Raw genomic sequence first — 20607 nt, 5'->3', positions numbered from 1 at the left:
TGAGTGGAGGGAGAGGGAGAGGGTTGCATATTTTCCCTGGTTTGGTGGAGAAGTGAGTCTCTTCCCATCAACAACATTATTTTTGTCCCTGGGAGTCCCGTTGCTCTGTTTTCGTGCTTTAGAAGAATTCAGTTTGAGAGAGAACACTTCTGCTTCCGGTAGTTTTATTTTCTTTTATATACCAAATATCTTGTATCATGTACTCATTTCAAGCTGTAGATCTGGGAAACCTGCCATCCCCAAACGTGCGGGCAGGGTTTTGTTTTGGTTTGGTTTCTTACCGAGCACCAGCTTCCTCTGCTGCCTGAACAGCTGTGTTTGGTTTGGGGGCAGCAAATGTTTTCTGGAGCTTAGAAGTGCCTCCTTGGGAAAACCTATAGAGTTTCTCGCATGACAAAAATCTTGGAAACGTTGCTTCTTACCACTGAGAAGCAATCTGTAGCTATGGATCCTTCATGCTAATAAATACAAGGAAACTCTACATTTTAGTTGTGACTTGGGGTTTCACCTTTCCCCACAAGGTGAGAAAGGATGGCAAGAAAAAGGAAATTGATGGAAACCGCAGCTTATTTGTGACTCTGTGACTAGTCCTTATTCAAAACTATTTATTAAACTCCAGCTGTGCACAAAATGGTGGCTGAAAGCATGCATAGCAGGCATGGAGGGGAGAAAGCACAGGTACTTGCCTCAATGGAGAGTTTGAAAAGAGAGCTGGGATTTTATCTGCAAAGAATTGGGGCCTTAGGAAAATTAATCAGGCAGTCATGAATGGGATGAGTGGAAGGGAAGAAATTAGGAGAAAATGGTGATAATCTAGACGTGAGGTGATCGAAGACTGAACTGGGGTAGCCAAAGGAAGCTTGAGTGAAATGAGAGTGACAGGAGCTGATGACTGCGCTGGTGGCCGCTGGGTGGGGCCCCTGGGGTCATTTATGGCCCCTGGACACCTGGTGGGGAAGTCCTCCAGTACTGCCAGTGCCCGGGTGATTTCCAGATCTTTCTCTCCAGCCCATTCCTCTCTCTGGGGTGCCAGGCCCATTCAGGTTCCTCTTACAGGTCTTAATCAAAATGCCTAAAACAGAAACTACTCGCCCACCCTCCCCAAACCACTCCTTCATTTCTCTCCCCAGACCCCTTTAGTTCTCTCCTTGTCACTTGATGGGGTTTCTGAGATAACTAGTAACCTCTCCGTCCCCTTTAGATGATACACCACAAAGAAGCCCAGGGGTCAGACAGGCGGCGGGGAGCACGTGAATGTTAGACACTGGCTGGCAAAGTTCCAGAACATTTAGCCTTTGGTTTTTGTCAGCGGGCACTAGCCGGCTCCACCATGCCGTGTGATCTGAGTCACTAGATGAGCTTCATTTCTAGTAAAGGGGAAAATTTAGCTTGATTCTTTAGCTCCTACCTTCAGGACACCTAGAATTTAAAACTGAGAAGTTTATGATATGATCACAGTACGCCGATGGAATAGCAGTCACGGTCATCTGTAAGGGTGTCAGGCTTTACGAAGTCCTCAACACCTCTTTTGATCTCCTGCTGGCAGAATTCCAAGGAGAGAGGGGAGGGGAGAGGCAGGAATGATGCTCACAGAGGAGGGAGCCCGCTGCTCCAGGGCCAGGAGGGAGGGAGGGAGGGGCCGGGTCTCTGAGAGTGCCGAGCACCTGAGCTGGCACTGGGTTGGCACTGGAGAACTTCTGAGCGGGACAGTGGCAGGGTCAAGTCAGCCTGGTGGGGGGCGTAGAGTGGTCAGGGAGGGGGCGCCTCGCACATGTGCAGATCCAAAGCCATGACTCCCGCTGGGAGACCATTGTGATCAGTCAGGGGAAAAGCTGACAAAAGTTTAAACTGGAGCCATTCATTCATTTGCCAATATTTATCATGTGGCTATAGGATGTTCCAGGCACTCTTGTACTCAATAAGAAAACAGAGTGCGGGGCGCCTGGGTGGCTCAGTCGGTTGAGTGTCTGACTTTGACTAGGGTCATGATCTCTCGGCTGGTGATTTCGAGCCCCACCCCACGTCGTCAGGCTCGGGCTCGCTGCTGTCAGCGCAGAACCTGTTTCCAATCCTTTGTCCTCCTCTCTCTCTGCCCCTTGCCCGCTTCCATGCTCTCTCTCAAAAACAAATAAACGTTTAAGAAAACAGAGGGAATAAAACACACTATCCCTGCTCTCATGAAATGTATACTCTGTTAAAGGGAAACAGACAATACATATAATTAATAATGAACTAGAATAGGCCAGGTGATGGTAAGTGCTATGGAAAGAAAGTGAGCGGATGGGGTGGGGTGGGGGTGGCCATTTTAACAGAGATGATCAGAAGTCCTCACCGAGGAGGTGACATTTGGGCAAAGGCCTGAGAGAAGCTACTGGCCATGGGGATAGAGACTGGGGATAAAGGGGCCAAGGCAAAGAGGTAAATCATGAAGAAACAACATTGAAAAGAATCTCGCAATTATTTAGACATTGAATTGGAGAATAGGATCACAACCAAAACTGTAAAAATACAGAATTAAACCAAATTTGCAATGTGTTTGTCCTTTATGGTTTGAGGAGAGTCAGTTGAGTTGTTCAGTTATTCTTCTTTTTATGTTTATTTACTTATTTATTTTTTTGGGGAGAGAGAGAACGAGCTAGTGTGGGAGGGGCAGAGAGAGGGAGGCAGAGGATCCAAGGCGGGCTCTGTGCTGATAGCAGAGCCCGATGTGGGCACGACCTCACAAGCCATGAGATCATGGCCTGAGCTGTAGTCAGATATTCAACCAACCGAGCCACCCAGGTGCCTTTACCAGACGTTATGGGGGCAATTCTACGCTATCATAGTATTGGTGACTCTAGGGGTTTGAGATGGTCTCATGTTAGAGGGAAAGGAACAGCAGAGGCTGAGGACAGCAATATGCTTCATATTCCCTGATGCTCCTTGTCCCTTAGGAATGAACTGTTGCCCCCTCCTGCTACCAACGTTACCACAGTCGCAGATGTCCCCTGTCGTGGCTGCAGACTGTGCTGCCTACAAGCCCCCCCTTATTTCAGAGGCACGCGTTTCCTCTGCTGCAGGGAGTGCTGTGAGCTGATGGCTCCCTGCCAAAGGGAGCCACCTGGCCTGCGGGCAGGACCCTCCCTGGAGACAGCCACATGGGAGGGGGGTTACGAAGGCCAGACCATCTTGCCTCAAGGGGTGACAACTCTGAAGCCCCCCGTCCCAGCTCCAGAGCATCCTGTGGGATGGGCTGAGGCCTGTGTCGTGTCTGCACTGGGGAACAACTATCCTCTCGAGGTGTGCATTTCCTTCCCCTCCAACAGATGTGGATCCCACGGCATCCCCGATCGGCTTCCTGCACACATTTCAGGATCAGCTTCCCGGGAACTCGTCCTAAGAACACACCTTGGACACTTAAGGATTCCGATTGTCTTCTAACTGCCTAACTACCTACCTAGGTCATAACCTTCGTGATGATACGGGAGACCATCCTCGACCCCTTTGTATACCCTCGGGGCTGTAGAACTCATCCTTGCACACAGGCGACTGTCCTCAGTTACAGGCTTAAGAAGCTTTCTGCTTCCATCCAGAGAGGCCAGTGAGAATCCTGAGGATGACACAGAAGAGAACAGCTCAGGCCCACAAGTGTTCGTGCCAAACCATTTCTCTAAAGCTGGTTTTGCTGGGGATGCAGCCAAAACCCTTCTATTCCCTGCCAGGAAGTGAAAGTCTTTTATCAGCACCTGGGAGGAAAAAGGGGTTCAACCGCTCAGGCTCAGTAGAAACAATCCTACATCGGTGAATATGGTATGAAACCCAGCTCTGAGTTGGATGTAACAATGAGAAATTTCTGTTGAATGTGTGTTTCTCAAAGAGAATAATTTAAGCGGAGGGGAGGGGAGCAGGCACTCGCTTAAAAGACATAGTAATCTGTTTTCATAAGGGTTTGTGAGCATTTGTTTACTTTCTAAAAATAAGAAAAATTTCATATTCAATGTTTAAAATTAGAGACACAATGGTTTAGTTTCTCCTCGTGTGCCAAATGATGTGATTATATTTCACCAAGATGTTTTAACTTGTACAAACCTTATGCTATTGCGGTGGTTCCTTTCAAAGTTTTCTAAGGTAGTGGGTTACTTAGTCTCAAAGGAACTAAACCTGTCTGAGCTCTATTAGAAAAGGCAGAAGAGGATCCAGCATAAAGAATTACAGCTGGAGTCTGCTTCAGACAGCTTAGGAGGAAAACATGGGGAGAGAAGAGGGAGAATTCCAGAAAAATCCAAGAAGAGCCCAACAGCTCTGAGAGGAAAATGCCCTACATTTTAGATGTTAGAGTCTCCAGGGGCACAGTGGGTGTTTTAGTCAGTTTGGGCTGCTTATAATAAAAATACCACAGACGGGGCAGCTCAAAAAACAGAAATTAATTTCTCACAGTTCGGAGACTAGAGAGTCCAAGATCAAGGTGCTGGCCAATATGGTTCCTGGTGAAAACCCGCTTCTTGGTTTGCAGAGATGGCTGCCTTGTCACCGTGTCTTCATGTGGCAGAGAGATGGTGTCTCTAACGTCTCTTCTCAGAGGGTCCCTGATCCCGTTCGTGAGGGTTCCATTTCATGTCCTAATGGCCTCCCAAATGCGTCACCTCCAAACACCACCACACTGGGGGTTAGGACTTCAGCGTGTGAATTTTGGGGAGACACAACAATGGGTAAAAAGCAAAAGCAAACCGAAAAAGCACTGTTGACTTGTTACCTGCAGACACTGCTATGTGAATATTTGTTCTCTACTGAGAACGTCGGTTCGCATCCCTGGCTACACAGTACAACTACCTGAGTTTTTGAAATGTCAGGGACCAGTCTCCATCCCAGGCAAACAGAGGCTGATGCAACTCCTGGCTTAGGATTTCATTGTGGGCGGTCATTGTGGATAGCTGCCATCGCTACTCTCGTTTGTCTTCCTTCAGATAAAGCTCAAAAGATACGGAGACGTAGATTCCTTTCTTACTCCTTTTGATATTTGCATTTGTTAAATGAAATCACTACTTTTAATTTGTTTAATGTTTTTCTCAACATTCTGGACAACTCGGACTCGTTTCACTCAGCGCTTAGCAGGTGGCATCACGCAGGGCTTCGGGAGAAGGCACTGTCACCTTTTGAGTCATAGCTCCGCTTTGTCACCACCATGTGAGACAGTGCTCCCCAATGCCGCAAGGGCACGGGACCGCATGCTTCTCTCATATACCCAGGAGCCACCTTGGAAGTAGTACATTTCCTGGAGTTACGTGAGCCAAAAGTGGGTTATGTAATGGGACGATTTCGATTGGGCTGAAATGGCTACCCGGGACTAAACTTTAGTTCTTTTCCCACCTTCCAACAAGAAGAAAGAAAATCAGCTCTTCTACAGACAAGATAACAAAGCTCACATTTTCTCTGTACACATGAGGTAAGTGATGTTGCATCCTGATACATGAACTTATGCCTGTGTGTGTATACACGTCCACACTGCAGGGCAAGGTAAGGCAAGGCCGTGTACACGAGAAACTAGAAGTACAGGCCAGCTGTGGGCAGCCCCTAGCGCGGTGTGGGATTCTGGCTTCGGAAAAGGAATACCAGCTTCTTGGGGGCGAATCCTGACACACACGTATGTGAAATGCTGCAAAATAAAACCCCTCAGTGGTGCAGTTTAACAAGCCAATTTGCCTGGGAACCACTGTAGTTCCATGAGCTGGCCAGACGGGGGAGCTTCATTTCCAATGATGGATGCCCCATACTTGGAAGTTCTAGTTGTCACCATTTGGTGTCAGTATTTTCTATCTTAAAAAAAAATCTTGGGGGCACCGGGGTGGCTCAGTCGGTTAAGTGTCTGACTTATCCTGACAGCTCAGGTCATGATCTCACAGTCCGTGAGTTCAAGCCCCGCATCAGGTTCTGCGCCGACAGCTCGGAGCCTGGAGCCTGTTTCAGATGCTGTGTCTACCTCTCCCCTACTTGCACTCTGCCTCTCTCTCTCTCAAAAATGAAATAAAAACATAAAAAAAATTTTTTTTAATCTTGGTAAAAATTAAAGTTCCTGTTGAAGAAAGTCTGGAGCATTTGGTTGTGAATAAATTACTTTATGGAAAAAATGTTTAATATTCCTCCTGTGGGTATTCAACCTTGCCAGCACAGGAGGGCAATGGTGGTGCAGGGGAGGGGGGAGTGGGAACTTGAATGCTCATCCCCACCACTGCCCTCTGAGATGCAGCCTCCATTTGGGATGGAGACTGGTCCCTGATATTTTAAAAACTCAGGTAGCTGTACTGTGTAGCTAGGAATGTGAACCAGAGTTCTCAGTGGAGAACAAATTGTTATGTATCTATTTTTTTTAATGTTTATTTATTTTGAGAGAGAGAGAGAGACAGAACATGAGCAGGTGAGGGGCAGAGAGAGAAGGAGACACAGAATCCCAAGCAGGCTCCAGGCTCTGAGTTGTTAGCACAGAACCCCACACAGGGCTCGAACTCATGAGCTGTGAGACCATGACCTGAGCCGAAGTCAGATGCTAGCCTACTGAGCCATCCAGGCACCCCAAGAACAAATATTTATGTAGAAATGTTTGCGTGTACCAAGCAAACAGTGTTTTTGGCTTTGCTTTTCTTTTTTGCCCGTTGGTATGGACTGAATATTTGTATTTTCCTGAAATTCACCCCTTCATTTCCTGCTTGGTAATTTTTTTCCTCTGTGCTCAGAAAGGGCAGCATCTTCTTTATCTGCAAAGGCCAGCACAGGATTACACATTTCATTCATCGGATCAATAGATTTTTAAGGATCAGCATTGTGTGACACGGGTCCCTCCTTTTCCAGAGCTTAGAGATTCTAGACGGCAGCACAAATGGGGTAGAGGAGGCTGCCGGAGGCTGAAGTTCTGTAGGGAAAGAGGCAGGTTCTGGCTTTGAGCCTGGCTTTGCCACTTAGCAGCTGTGTGACCTTGGGCAAGAAACTTAACTTCTCTGAGCCACAGTCTCCTCATACATAAAACAGGCATGTTATAAAATTTCTTCTTTACCATGAAAGTTAGGTGTTACTTGCACTCATGGGTACTAACTGAGTGTCTACTTAGTGTGTAGACAGGGGCTGCTCCAGCCTTGGCCTCCTCCAACTTTTGGGCCGTGCAACAGCATAGGGCTTGGAGCCGAGTCTAGGTTCACTATCCACCCCTGGTGACAAGTAATTGGCTGAAATCCTCCATATGTGCATTTAAATTTGTATAAACATTGCCCAACTGCAAATTGCTCCCCTTTGAGGATATGCTAATTCACACTTGGATTATACAACAGAAAGGTGGGAACGAACCAGTGTCCTCACCCTCTTAACACCCAGTACGTTATCAGACTTTGGGATCTTTGCCAATCTGACATGTGGCAAAGGCATCTCAGTGAAGTTTTCATTTGCATTTCCCTTGATATGAGTGAGTTTGTGCGTCTTTCCATCTCCCGAAGGGCTCTATTTCTGCAAACCATCCATTTCTATCTTTTGCCTATTTTCCCACTGGGCGTGTTGTGTCTTTCTTAGTGGTTTCTGGGATTTGGTTCCCTAGTACAAAATTAGCCCTTTTTCTGCATATAGGTTGCAAGTTCTTGCCCCAATTTGTCCTCTGACCTTTGATTTGGTGAATGGTGGTGATGGTGGTGTTTTTTAAACATACGATTTTTTTTTTTAATGTAGCCAATAGATTGATTGTCTCTTTCATGACTTCCATGCTTTGTGCCAGACTTGGAAAGCACCTTCCCATTCTGAGACTCTGAGATGAAAACAAAATCTGTGTCCTCCTTTAGTTTTCTTTAATGATTTTATTTTCATGGTTACATCTTTAATCTGCTTGGAATTTATTTTTGTGTACAAAGTGAAGTACTGGATCCAAGTTTCTTTCCCCACACAAGTAACTTCCTAGTTGTCCTAGATTCTTTTATTAAATAATCCATATTTTCTCCACTGATTTCAAACCTACTTAAGTTTTGAAAGAAGGTCAGAGACTTCTAAATTTGTCAGCAGGAGGATGTCCAAGCTGCAAAACTTTGGACTAGGTTTGTAGCTCTTTCTGAGTTGTGCCTCTCGTCATTTGGAAAACGAAATGCAGGTGCATTGTTCTGAAAATGTAGTTCAACAACCAACTGTGTGGGAGAGTGGAAAAAACATGGGCTCCCAGGTCAGAAAACCTGACTTTACTTCTTCTGGTGAGTAATTGTGGGCCAGTCACTTAACTGCTCTGTGCCTCAGTTTTGTCCTCTGTAAAATGGACCTAATAATAGCATCTATGTCATACCGTATTGTGAAGTTCAAGTGCATAAATATATGTGAAAGAGCTTTATAAACTACAAAGGTCTCTGGGCACATTTTTGAAGTTTTACAAGTCGGTACAGCATTGCCGGTTAACTTAGGCAATACAATTCTAGATTTTTAAATTTATTAACTTTCTGGAAATCCTTCCAACTTCTTTGGAGATGGTTAGCTTCTTTCTCCTTGCTGATGAGTGTTCTGGGTTTGCTGATTTTTTGCTTATTTGTCTGTTTTCTGACAGCATCGGAGTGGAGGAAGGAAGAGAAGACTGGGAAGTTAGATCACCCATTGGGTTTTGAGGGAGGAGGTGAATCAGCAAGTGGGGGGAGGGGACGGATTTGGTGGAAGGAGGGAAAACCAGAGGGAGAGTGAACAAGCTAATTTACGAGCTCATCTTGTAAATATAATTATTTCCTAGGAAATGTTAAAATTTGCTGTTTTTTTTAATTTGCAGCAAAGTTTTGTGGGTGGTACAGAATGAAGGCTGAATGTTAGGCAGTGGAATGCTGGGTTAGAGTCCCTTGTCTTCTTAACGTCCCCAGCTTCCTCATCTCTGAAGCGGCGACACTCATAAAAATGCAGCCCCTATGCTCACATGAGACCAGACTGGGGGCTGGAATAGGCAACTGAGGAAAAAGCGTAAATCTCATGACGGTGACTTGAGCGGCCCCACGGAATGCAATCTGCTTCCTCTGCACGCAATCCTGCTGGAGACAGGTGCACCTGGAGGCCCAGCAACCAACCTTCCCTGTTCCCTGTCCCCACTTTGAAGCCAGCAGAAGTCTGGGCAGAGGAAGATGCCACTGCTCTCGTGCCAAGTTTGCAAGAAAGGACATGGGACAATGACTTCATTGTCACAAGGGGAAGAGAGATTGCCCTGGAGGACAAGGGGTGGGGACACTGGTGGGGACTTGGCGGGGGTTTCAGGGGGATTGTCCGTGAGACCAGCGGCAGAAGGACCAGGAGAGAATGAAACTACCATTTGGGCTGCAGGTGCGGGGCACTTTGTGAAGAGCAACGTGACTGTGATTTGATTTGTTCGAACCCAAGAAACCTGTTCTACAGAGTTCTCTCAGCCGTAAACCTGGCTTGACCCGCTCTGATGATCAGTTCCTGGTGGCTAAGGCGATCACAATCCCCACCTCTTCCACATACCTGTCACAGACGCTTTCAGCCCCAGGGGAAAGGCAACTTCAAAATTCCTTCCATGTTTAGCACATCTTAAGCGTATTTTGTTAAGTTCTAAACATTTGAAAACAGTCCCCCAACACACTCCCTTCATCAGTTGGCCCAGGTGCCATAAGGAATTACAATATTTTCTCTGTGTCAGTCGTTGTAAATAAGTGAATTCTCAGGAAGTGTATTGGAGACCACCACAGGAGGTTTGCACTTTCTTGTGAGGTCACATTATTAAATTTTCACCTTGAATTTCTGGTTAATCCTATACCAGCCTATAGAATGTGTCTGTGTGTGTGTGTGCTCTCGTTAACAAAAACCCTCCAGCAGGGCAGGCTCTGTGGGCACACACATGGCTGGTGCAGTCACCAAGGGCCCCACCCTCAGAGGAGTCCTGTCCTTGGTTCAATGTTCCCCCACCAGTGTCTTAACATTCTTTTTTTTTTCTTTTTTCTTTTTTCATGTTTATTTATTTTTGAGAGAGAGAGAGAGAGAGAGAGCGAGCAGGGGAGGGGCAGAGAGAAGGAGACACAGAATCCAAAGCAGGCTCCAGGCTCTGAGCTGTCACCACAGAACCCAATGTGGGACTCGAACTCAGGAACTATGAGATCATGACTTGAGCCAAAGTTGGATGCTTAACCGACGGAGCCACCCAGGCATCCCCCAGTGTCTTGAAATTCTTAATAACTTTTTAACAAGGAGCCTCACGTTTTCAGTTTGCACTGGATCCCACAAAATGTATAGCCAGTCCTGCTCACTATGAGATATTGGACCTTGTTCAAAAGGGCAAAGAAGTTTTTTTTTTTTTAATGTTTAGTTTGGTAGTTATCAGTATTTTATTGTTTGTTTTTTTTTTTTAATGCCTGCCACTCAGGTATGTAGAAGATTACATGTCGATATTTGTAGGGAAAAATACTTCCTCATGCCAATATATAGACAAAGGTATGAATCTCAAATAAACAGCAGTAAATAAATAGTTATGAAAGGGAAAAAGAGCTATAGTTGAATTAATTTCTTTGGTTCAGGAGCATTAATTCTCACCGCGTCATCCCCTCTATTTAGAGGAAGTGAGAGAGAAATAGAGGCTGAACAGAGAAGGTCAAAGGTGTAGCCAAGAGAGCGGAAGCAAGGGTGGGAGAATGAAGTGAATCAAGTATTGAGCCCAAGAGTCTTCTTTCGATGCAAAAAAAGCAATTTGCATGGTCACCCCTTCTGATGTGTGCATTATCTGATGATATTGGCTTCTCAGGGACACAGACTTGTGCGCTCTCTTCACTGTGTGGTTTAGAAATTTTGGCGTGTCTGTATTTGCTTTGCAGCCGATGAGCAACCTCATCTTGGTGATCTCTGAACCCAAAGAAAAACAGCTGTCCAGTGGCTTTGACACTTATCTATGTGCTTAGAGGGGCCCTACCGTTTTGCCTGAACCTGTGATAATAAAGTGAAAAAATAAGTTAGCCTCTTTTCTTACACTCTGCAAATACATACATTTCTCCCTCGGTTCTCAGCATTACTATATTATTATTATTATTATTTGGCCCTAGCAGTTTCTTCCACCAAGTTTTCTCTTAAACGGGTATGGGTTCACCCATGAAATGATTCTGTTGCTTTAAGAGAGAAAAAAATGTCACACTTGGTTGGTCTGAAAATGTAACACCTGGCACCCATATTTAGAAATGTTGAGACACACACACACACACACCAGCCTTTAGCACTGAAGTGTGCAAAACATCACAGGAAGCTCATTGAGTTCAATCATTTATTTGTAAGTTGGTTGTTTGGAACTTGAAAGCTTTGGAACTTTTCCCAAAGAGGCAAAGCTATAAATGGGGCTTTGGTCCCCAGGCTCAAAAGACTGTTGCAGAAATGTCTACCGTGGCAATGAAAACAGAAAACGATTTTGTGGCAATACAAAAATTGAGCCCGAGAGAAAAGCTAAAGAAACTTGTTTCCTTTGAGTGCTTACACTTGAAGAGGAATGGATTTCCTCTAAGGAGGTGGCAGGGGCAGCTGGAGGTTTCCGAGGTGGCTGTGGGGCATTCTGATGGCCCAGACTCTTTGTATACTCACTTTAAAGCCTGGGTGTTCTTCATCCTCCATGCAAAGGTGTACCACAGAGTGATTTCGTGTGACTCACATGTTTGAGTTCTATTTTGGGCTCAGAATGGAAAGGAAAGCAAGAGAGGAGGGGAAATTTTCTTCAGGGATCTGGAGTTTTGGAAAAGGAGGGCAAATGAAACTGGGTGACCTTGCGGTGCCATAGCTCATGCTGTTCCCTTGGGAGAGAAAGTCCCTCACCACACAAGCTTCTTGTTTGTATGGAAAGCTCCAGCTCACAGGTCCTCTTCTCTTGGGAGCTGCCCCTGGTTTCCTAACTCTCCACTAGTACAGCTTCTCTCTGTCTCTCTCTGTCTCTCTCTCTCTCTCTCTGAAAGCACACTTCACCTTGTTTGTAATTGTTTGTATGTTTCCCCCACTTGATTAGGAACACTTCAAAGAAAAAATAATTTGAATTCATTTAAGAAAATCTCAGGAACCTACACAAGAATGTGTTTCATTTGTATATGTTGGGGCAAGCTGTGAACAGTAAAAAATCAGACTAGGGAAAGATAATCGGGACATCGTGTCACCAAAGGGGAAGATTGAAGACTGTGGGGAAGAGGTCTCAGGTCAGAACCTACCCATCTCTCCCCACTTACCAGGAGTTTCACTAGTCCAGAACCTCTTGTCCTCTTGTCCAAGATGAATGGAAGAAGGAGACCTTGAGGAGGGTTAGGGGACCTAGATACTAAGAGTAAGCTGCTGCTTTACAAGCTATGGTGGCTATATTGTGAGGTTTCTCTGGTAGCCATTCTCCCTTCCAATGACAGCCCCTGACTTTCACGTGGAGATCAGGGGTCGGTCTTTGAACTAACTCCAAGATAGAGGACAGGGTATCACTTTCCCCTTGGCCTTGGTGTTGGCTTCAAGGATGTGACCAAAATACACAATCAGGATGGATCTCACACTTCTGAGGATGCTGTCACCACCCTGTTGTTCTTGAACCTGAGGTTGGGGCAGCTAGAGTGACGGTGTGTTGGTGAATGTTTAATAATTACCTTCCAAACAAAAGCTCAACCAGTCCTGATTTATAGTGTTTGCCAACTCCTGCGGTGTAAATACTTCCACCATGACTGATTTCAAGCTCCAACACAGTGTGGCTGAAGATGGAGCTGGGAATGGATATATAGTGGCAAAAAATAAAATAAAATAAAATAAAATAAAATAAAATAAAATAAAATAAAATAAAATAAAAGATAAATACCTTAGATGTGAGTAAACTCAAGAATGTAGATATTACCAAAATGTATTAACATAACCAGGAAGAGATGAGATGAGTTTTGAATACCTATTACGTTGGTTTTATATATAACTTATTTAATTATAGGCTTATATATTTGTTTTTCAAATAATGGCTATATTAACAACAGGTTCACAACATTTCTGAAAGCTTAGTTGTCTTCCAAGAGCTGGTATGAGCTAGATCCAGCAACCCACTGAGCCAGAGCTACCTGGTCACCTTGGAAGAAAGAATTAGGCAAGAGGGTCGGAGAGTGTGACAATCAGCCCTAACCATAGTGTTTGGGCCTTGAAATCTGTAGCTTGCTTAGCCCAAGACAGTTGGGTAAATCAACAATTTCCTTTCTTACTTAATCCAGCCTGAGTTGGGTTTTCTGTTACTTGTAATTGAAATAGTCCTACATGAGACACAAATTTTTTTTCGTATTTGCATACTTCACATTTATAATTCAAGTAAGACTGACTTACAGTATATAGTGGGTTGAATGGTAGCCCTCCAAAAGATATGTATGTCTATGCCCTACCCCTTGGAACCTGTGAACCTTTTCCCAAAAAGGTCTTTGCAGTTGAAATTAAATTTAAGATCTTGACATGAGATCATCTTGGGTTAACTGGATGGGCCCCCAACCCAATGACAAGTGTTCTTATCAGGGACACCCAGAGGAGAGACCTGGCGAGAAGTAAGAAGGCCACATGAAGACAGAGGCAGAGATTTGAGTTATGCAGCCAGAAACCAAGGTTCCAAAGAACCTCGTGGAGCCACGAAGAGCTGGAAGAAGCAAAGAAGGATACACCCCCAGAGACTTCGGAGGAAGCACAGCCCTGCTCACACCTTGATTTTGAACTGGGGGCTCCAGAACGCGAGAGAATAAGTTTCTGTTGTTTTAAGCCACCAAATGGGTGATAATTTGTTACAGAAACTCTAGGAAGCTAATACAAGGTAGCAATATTTTACCTGCTTAACAAACATCTTTTCCATCTTTATCCTAGTTCTAAGTGGAACAAAGATCCATTGTAGAATTTAGGGACATTTTTGAAGCGGATGCAATGATCGCCAGAGATAATCATATGCCAGTCTGTTCTGTTTGTATGCGTGTAATTATAAAACCTGAATCATGCTGTATGGACAGTTTCAGGTCACAATTTTATTTATTCATTTCTTTTTTTGCCAATGCATTATGAAGATTTTCTTGTATCATTGTAACTTACTTGAAAATAGTGCTTTTAGTGGCTACAGAACATCCTATTTTATGGACATATCATAATGTATAATGTTACTACATTATTGTTAGATGAGTATACAATTCCTAATCCTGCACTATTATAAATAACTCTCCACTTGGGAAAATTTTCTAAAATTTTATTTTATTCTTTTGAGCATGTCAACATTTTAAGAATCCTGATGCACATGACCAAGTTGTCTTCTGGGAGGTTTCTTTCAATCTGGAGCCCTGTCAGCCGCAAGAGTACCCATTTAACAATGCCTTTGACAAACCTGAAGCCAATCACTTTTTAAAAGCTGAACCAATCTGATAGGTTAAAAGAAAATGGTACTTGCACTTGCTTTAATTCGTTTCTTTGCTTTAGTGAGATCGCCAGCTTCCTCATCAGCCGCTTGCACCCTTCCTTTTGTGAGTTGACTTTTTGTGCTCTCTGCTCACTTTTCTATTGGGGGATCAGCCATTTACTTATTGATTTGAAAGATCTCTTTAGTGCTGTTACAGAACATTTAGGAAGATTTCTTTATAGAACGTTGCTTTCTATAAATATTTGTTACATTTTACACGAGGGCCCTCTGACTTACAAAAGAGCAAAATGTTGAAATCACATGAGACAAGAAGTCACTCTCTGGGAGGATGATAGTGATCTAACTGCACTTTTTCATTCTGACTTCAGGCTGGCACACGCATGCTTGGATGTTTCTAGTTTCTAAAAAGGGAATTGGAATTCTTCCATTCAGGTAACCTGCAGTTGGAGTTTTAAGCCATTTTGCTCTGGGGACAAAATTTTTAGGTTAAATAAATAGAATAAATAAATAGAAAGGCACTATACATTTTTTCGTAAGCAATCTGATTCCTTGCTCTGATTCAATATGTCTTGACCACAGACATTGTTGACTTTGCAAAACAGAACACGCCGTTCATTGGTTGGGAGTAAGGAGATCTTAGTTCTTTCTGCTATTGCTTTTTTTCTGGTTTGGGGTCTTTCTCTAAAATGGACTTTTGCAAGTCATTTCACCCTCTGGTCCTTGATTTCCACATCTTAGCGTTGCTAGGTAAAATATAGGACATGATGCAATATTTGGGACATGCTTTTACTAAGAAAGTATCTGTTGGTTATCTAAAATTTATCTGGGAATTCTATATTTTTACTTGCTAAATCTGGTAACTCGCTGTGTAAGGCCTATTCCAGACCGGACAAATTATGGTTGAAATGTAATCCAATTTCAAGGCACCTTGCAGTCTGGGTAATCTGGGCCCTATCCTGCAGTTGGATACCGTCATCCAGAGAAACTGTTCCAGGGATAGCAGTAAAGGAAATGTTGGTGAGCCACGGGGAGGCCAGGGATCTATTTGGAGATAGATAAGACTTGAAACTGGGATCGGAGAAACAATATGGAAGCGACTATAGAAGTGGTAACCACTGATCTTTTTACTCTCTCCACCAATTTGCCTTTTCCAGAATGTTACATAGTTGCAACCATACAGCGTGTAGCCTTTTCAGATCGGTTTCTTTCGCTTAGTAATCTGAGGTCCCTCCATGCCTTTTCAGAGCTTGATAGTATTTAAAAATTAACAATGCATGTTTTATTACTAAAAGTAAAAGTAGTAAGTGGAACTTGAGAATTCTTTGCAGTTATTTCCATTCTTAGAATATATTTTATTGAGCGTATACAGAGGACTGCGTTCAAAAGTCAAGATAATCCTTTTCTCTGTGATGTTACCTTTCATTCATTTGTTTCTGTTTATTTCCATATGTAAGGTTTGCCTTTTTTAAAAATTTTTGCCTTAATTTTGTTTTTAAGATATGTCAAATCTAGTTTAAACGTCAAAACTCCAGGGGCGCCTGGATGGTTCAGTCGGTTAAGCATCCAACTTCAGCTCAGGTCATGATCTCACAGTTCGTGAGTTTGAGCCCCACTTTGGGCTCCGAGCTGACAGCTCAGAGCCTGGAGCCTGCTTTGGATTCTGTGTCTCCCTCTCCCTCTGCCCCTCCCCTGCTCACACTCTGTCTCTGTCTCTCAAAAATAAACAAACATTAAAAAAAAAAAAAAGGTCAAAACTCCATAAAAAGATCCAGAGAATCTATATCCAACCTTATCACTTCTGCTCTGTTTTCATCTCCCTTTTGCCTCCTGTTGGTAACTATTTTCATTAGCTGCTGGTTTTATCCTTCCCATGTTTGTTTATTTTTTCAGAGTAAGTGTGTGTGTATAAACTTCCTCTACCTTCTTGTTTAAAAAAAAAATAGCTGTCTACTCTATTACCAAATCCTGGAATTCACACCTTTTTGTATGGTTACACTGAACTCCTCTATAAAGATGGGCCAAAATTTCTTTAACCAGACAGACCCCATTGATAGCCATTTAGGTTTCCCAATCTTCTGCTGCAAAAAAACAAAAAACAAACAAGCAAAAACTTATAATAAATAACTGTGTGGAGACGTTGCATGTGCATGTGTGTGCATGTGTGTGTATCTGCAGGGTAAGGTCCTAAAAGTGAGGTGGCTGAGCCAGAAGGTAAATTCATGCAATTTTGTTAGGGATGGCCAGTGGCGCTCCATGAGGACTGTACTGTGTTGTAAGCAAAGGGTGTCTGTGTCCTCAGAGCTCCCTAGCATCAGACTTTTGGATTTTGGCCAATCTGATATGTGAGATATTCACTATCGTGGTGATAGTCTTTCTTTTAATAGGAGTGTGGTTGAGCATCTTTTCATCCATTCAAAGACCTCTTACCTTTCATGGTCATGGGTTTTGGCCACTTTTTGTGTTGGATTTTATTTTTTTCATCTCAATTTTAGGAGCTTTTTACCTATTAGAGATACATATCTCTATTTGCTCTGTACATAGTACTAATATTATCTTTAGACATCTCTGTATTTGTTATCTATGATACATTATCCAACACTTTATTCCCAATTTGTCCTTTGTCTTTTGATGCTGCTTATGATGGTTTTTATGCTGTGAAAAAGTTTCTTTATGTTTCTCAGGCCAAATTTATCAACTTTTTCTTTTATTACCTCTGGATTTTAAGTGATAGAGAAGGTTGTCAAATTTAACTATATTTTCTTCCTTCTTACACTTAGCTCTATGTTTTTGGTAAATGGTTTGAGGTTTGAATCTAGTTTTATCTTCTGGCATCATATTGAATTTATATATTAAGTTGGAGATAATGGAAACCTGCATGATATTGAGTCATACCCACAAACATGGAATGTCTCCCCATTTGCTCAAGTCTGCTTTTGTTTTGCAGCCCTTTAAATCCAGGTGGACTGCCTGGGTAGGAAGACTAGGAACTAGTAAAGCTTCACTCAACAGAAGATAACAGAAAATTGTAATCAATCAGAGCATCTGCTACCAAGGACTTCTGGCCTCCAGGACCTCGACCCCTAGAGGCAGTGAGCCTTACCTTGGCTCTCCGCATCTCTGACACTCCCATTCCTTGGAGAGAGCACTCCACACCCTCTACCCTTGCCTATTCTCTGGCTTCATCATGGCCCTGACTGATGGGAACAATCTGGCCTCCTAGTTGCCTCCGACTCCACATATCTGCCTCCCACCCTGCTCCTGGCTCGTGGTTGGACTGTGTGACTGATGTGGAGAAAAGAGTTTGAAAACCCCCAAAGGGATGCTCACCTGTCCAGAAGTTGTGAGGAATAAGATGGTTCCTAGGCAGAGACTCAGTTGCAGAGGGGCATGAATGACATTCGTACTTGGTTCTAGAAGAAGGCGAAAGCCTCTGTAGTCCTTAAGAAGAATCATCAGCTGGGAACGTGGGCTGGGAATGAGAATGAGGGTGGATCTGGCTACAAAGAAGCAGTAGGAGGCTGAGTGGTTATCCAGCAAGGGCCCAGGCTGGCATGAGAGCAGGGTGACAGTACACATGCTACAAAGAATCTTGTCGTCAGATTGGCTCTGAGGGCTGGAGGCAAGGGAAGAGGTGATGGCACATTGACCAAGAGTTGTCCATCCTGACAATAGGCTACTCTAATGTTCCTTCCAACCGGGGACTTGGACTGATACAAGAGTGAAGGCTATTATCATCCAAGCTATTCTCCTAGTAATACAGATGTTGCATTCCTGGCCCATTTGACATACAGAATTCTGAGTTTACCGAATAGGTAAAATAGGGAGCAGACTGGTCTCACCGAAAGCGAGCCTTGGGCTGAAAAGAGCCTTTGCCCATTTGCTCAAGTCACAGATGTGTTCTCTTCTTCCTTTCTGACCCTGCTCCCCGCAAAGGAGGGGAACAGACTGTCAGCATCTGCCACACTTCCTTTTCTCTCTCTTCCTTTTCTGGCCTCTTTTGCTGTTTTCTCCCACTTGCTTTCTGTGTGCCAGGCTTCCTCCCTTAGCTTTCCCCCCAAACCTTCTTCCATCTGGGCCCTTAACTAACATTCGCAAGTTAACTAGGCACAGGTCTGACCAACAGCTACTTTGGCCTGCAGTGTCAGAAAGCTACCAGGGCCACTGTTCCTACAAGACACCCACCCCACTCCAGCCCAACAAAGAGGGCCAGCACAAGAGAGGAAAAAAGACGGAATGGTTTGGGTGTTTGGGGCCTGGCTTAGGGGGCAGGAAGACTAGATGGCCCTAGGTAAGTAATGTCACCTTTCTGAGGCTCAGACTTCACATCATAAATGGGAATGATAAACAGTAGCCCCCTCCTAGCTGCTGTGAGGCTGACCATCATGGAAGTAGGTTACGGCTAGAACCGCAGAACCATAGTGCCAACATCACCCCTTGCCTACTCTGGCGGTGTGTCTAAACCAGCCCTGGCAGGGGAAAAGCCATCAGCAGGTGGGTGGCAGAGCAGAGTAGCTGAACTTTCCGTTCCAGTGAAGACTTGGACTACTTCCAAGGCTCTGTAAAGTGCCACAACCATCTAGTGCGTCATTGGGAAGCAATCTGGCAAAGACCATCAGAAGCTTCTCTTCTGGACACCATGAGGGTGTTGCGATTGGTGTAATCTAACTTCTGTGCACATGAGCCAGTGTTCAGACACCAAGAAGGAGTCTGAGCTCTCCTTGAATCCGCTTTCTGTCCTCGGAAGATGAGCTGAGGTCAGGGAGACTAAGTGATTCACCCAAGGTCAAGCATAAGTGATTCACCCAAGGTCAAGGTCTGTGATCTTCTTTAACTTGCCTTTCTTGCCCAAATTATTTTGTTATTTATCCATACTTATGCAATTGTACTTCACTCATTTTCACTGTTGAATAGTACTCCATTGCATCCATAGACCACAATTAATTTATTCATTTTCCCGTTGATCGGCAATTGTGTTATTTCCACTGTTTTTGAATTTTCTATTAAAAATGGTGCTTCTGTGACAATTCTTGCATGTGACCTTGGTGTACATGGTATATTCGTACTATTTCATCATGTCTATGATCTAAATTGCTTTGGTGATACCAAAGTGTTCCCAGAGTGATTGCACCCACTTGTATTTTTATCAACAGTGTGTTAGAGTTCCAAATTTTCTTTAAGGTTGGTTGGGACTATCCATTTTTCATCTGTTCATCTAGTGATTAAAACTCATATGCACTGTGCTGTGCAAGTCACAACTGTTTATTATGCTACGTTGTTCTCCGTGTGCTGTGGAAACCATGTGTGGCCTCATTCTTTTCACAAGTAATCAGCTAAGACTTGGTATCCTCAATTTCCATGTTTTCACTGATCTTCTGCGTAAGCTGGTTGCAGCTACAGACCAGTAATGGCAGCCTGGAACAATATGGCCGTCACACTACACACTACATGGGGCAAAATGTCCAGTCTGGAAAAGCAGACTCTCATTTTTATTATGTCAGACCAAATACAGTAAAAAAAAGAAGAAAGACAAGTGGCTGTAAAAAGAAAAAGCAGAAGTGTGACTCTTGCCCCTGCTTTTTTTTCTCTGGGGAAATAAGAAGTTGCCAGTCCAGGTGCTAAACAGAGTTGTTGGTTGACAGAAAAGTCAAGTGGCTGATGGGGTGCACTTTACAGTAATTTAGAAGACACAGGCTATCATCATCCCATTCAGTGAAGCTTGATTTTCTTAATCCTTGATGATGTTGCAATAGCCTTCACCATCCTGGTCTACTAGTTTCTTTCAGTTAAGAACTATGGAGAGAGGATGGCAGGGGTGGGTTTAGAGCTCTTTCGGGATACACTGCAAGCAAATTGAGCTGCTTGTTTGGAGAAAATAAACAACTGGAAGACGCAAGTGCTTGCATTTTTCTTGTGAAAGATCGTCTGCTCCCTTGCTAGCCTGGCCAATTCAGTGGCTTGGCCAAGCAGAAGGGCCCCACCCTTTAATAGCTCTGAGGATTCTGCTCCTGATCATCTGGTCGAACTAGAAATTCAGAGGTAGTACATGAATAATCAAGCTTTACCTAGAGAAATACAGAACTTCTGTTTGTACAAAGAAGAAGTAGAGAAGGGAAGAAATCCACCTACGACTTCCACCTCTGCCAGTACCACTGCTCCTTCTCCTCCTCCTCCATCTCCCCCTCCTCCTCCTCCATCTCCCCCTCCTCCTCCTCCCTCCCTTCCTCCTCCTCCATCTCCCTCCCCTCCTCCTCCTCCCTCCCTTCCTCCTC

At 44.0% G+C, this 20607-nt stretch overlaps 1 long non-coding RNA gene across 1 annotated transcript; it reads left to right on the top strand.

Annotated features, from left to right (window-relative positions):
- Window positions 1–3984: 3984 nt before the first annotated feature.
- On the top strand, window positions 3985–19586 carry LOC109272698 (uncharacterized). Its single transcript, XR_008424894.1, has 2 exons — window positions 3985–5422; window positions 17283–19586. It is a non-coding gene; the product is annotated as an uncharacterized LOC109272698 (long non-coding RNA).
- Window positions 19587–20607: the final 1021 nt, after the last annotated feature.

This window comes from Panthera pardus, unplaced genomic scaffold, assembly GCF_024362965.1.
Source record: "Panthera pardus isolate Hobbes unplaced genomic scaffold, ASM2436296v1 HiC_scaffold_22, whole genome shotgun sequence".
NCBI classification, from domain to species: Eukaryota; Metazoa; Chordata; class Mammalia; order Carnivora; family Felidae; genus Panthera; species Panthera pardus.
The sequence above is the reverse complement of the archived record's forward strand: the minus strand, read 5'-3'. Positions and strand labels throughout refer to the sequence as shown.